The sequence below is a fragment of the Zea mays genome, chromosome 9 (assembly GCF_902167145.1).
Source record: "Zea mays cultivar B73 chromosome 9, Zm-B73-REFERENCE-NAM-5.0, whole genome shotgun sequence".
NCBI classification, from domain to species: Eukaryota; Viridiplantae; Streptophyta; class Magnoliopsida; order Poales; family Poaceae; genus Zea; species Zea mays.
In genome coordinates this window covers 128,158,922-128,160,570 of record NC_050104.1, presented here as the reverse complement: position 1 = coordinate 128,160,570, position 1,649 = coordinate 128,158,922, and the positions used below count along the sequence as shown (strand labels likewise).

At 57.2% G+C, this 1,649-nt stretch overlaps 1 long non-coding RNA gene across 1 annotated transcript; it reads right to left on the bottom strand.

Annotated features, from left to right (window-relative positions):
* Window positions 1-465: 465 nt before the first annotated feature.
* Window positions 466-1,043, bottom strand: LOC112694773 (uncharacterized). Its single transcript, NR_157370.1, has one exon. It is a non-coding gene; the product is annotated as an uncharacterized lncRNA (long non-coding RNA).
* Between the last annotated feature and the right edge of the window lie 606 nt (window positions 1,044-1,649).

The window sequence follows — 1,649 nt, the reverse complement described above, 5'->3', positions numbered from 1 at the left end:
TGACCTCCCTGTCAACGCGCGGGAAAGCTCCTCCTCCTCCCTCCTCCTGCTGATGGGGTTGTCGTGGTTCATCTGGTCCTCCCCTCGGCGGAGGAGGAGGTAGAGGTTGGAAGGGTCGGCCGTGCCCGACGGAGTGCTTGAAGTCCCGGCAGTTACGAAGAGTGTGGCGCATGTCCTTGTGGTACGAGCACTGGGCGTCGAGGATGTCATCCAGCGTGCGCTCGCCTCCGCGAGGTCCTCCCCGGGCGCGAGAGGCAGGTGGTCCGGCGGCATGTACTTCTTCGCGAGGCCTCTTCTCCCAGCGTTTGTCGGTAGGCCTGGGCGTTCGGGTTACCCGAATATTTCGGGTCGGGTAATCCGGGTAACTAAAATTTCGGGTTTTAGAAAGTATTACCCGAATTTGCATCGGGTATTATAGTACCCGACACTTCGGGTACCCGGTACTTCGGGTTCGGGTATCGGGTACTCCCGAAGCAACCAAATTTTAAAAACAGGCACAATACAGCCACAATACTAATAGCTATTCAGGAAACAAGATATGAATAAAATAAAAAGAAGACTACAGTAGACAGTGACATACGATCGCAAGTTCACAACACAACTCAAACTAAGTCTCACACGGAAGCACAAATGCACACAGCCACACACAATGACACAACACACAAGCACAATAGATGAATAGATTAGCGCCAGCCACCACGGCACAAGTGCACAGTCTGCAGTTTTGCACCAGCCAGCAGCCACCGCCCATGCGCCCACCGGCCAGGCGGCCACCACTCCACGTCTCCACTCTCCAGCAGCTCACCATTCAACTTCAGCCACCACCGAAGGAATCAGCTTCCCTCCTGGACCACCTTTTGACGTTGGAGCCCTGTACGGCTGCGGCCTGGCTGCTGGCTCGGCTTGACGTTGGAGCCCTTGAGTCTTGAATCTTGATGGCTACCACCTGGCTGCTGGTTGCCTGGCTGGACGTGGAGCTGCTGCTGGCGGCGGCGGCGCGGCGATGAAGCCTGGAACTGGAACTCTGGAAGAATGGAGCGTCTGACTGTGTGAGTGTGACGCCGTGTGTGTGACCGTGTGAGTGTGGCTGACGGTGACGAGTGGGGACGTGGGGTGACCTAGGGTTTGCGGCGGTGTGCGGTGCGCGCTGGTGGGCCTGGGCCGGCCGGTGTGGACAGTGGCGAGTGAGCCGTGGGCCTGTTGCGGACTTGAACAGTAGACTGTAGCCTGTAGGAATTTCGGGTATGGGTTGTTCGGGTACCGGTTTGCGCTACCCGAATTACCCAGAATAATTTCGGGTTTCACAAGTTAGTACCCGAAATTCCCGAATAAATTTCGGGTACCCGGTATTACGGGTTCGGGTTCGGGTATTTCGGGTTCGGGTAACGGGTAACGGGTTTTTTGCCCAGTCCTATTTGTCGGGTTGCTGGTTCGCGTCGCGTCGTGGTGCTGCCGGTGCGGGCTTTGCTCCTCCGATGAGGTCCTGGGCACGCTCGTCGGCGGTGATGTAGAGGTCGGCTTCCCGGAACAGCTCCTCGGAGGTAGTCGGTGCCTTCTGTAATATGGCTTGGACGAATGCCGAGTCATTGGATCCTCTGTAGAAGTCCTCGATCACGGCCGCCTCCGTGACCTCGGGGATACGATTTCTC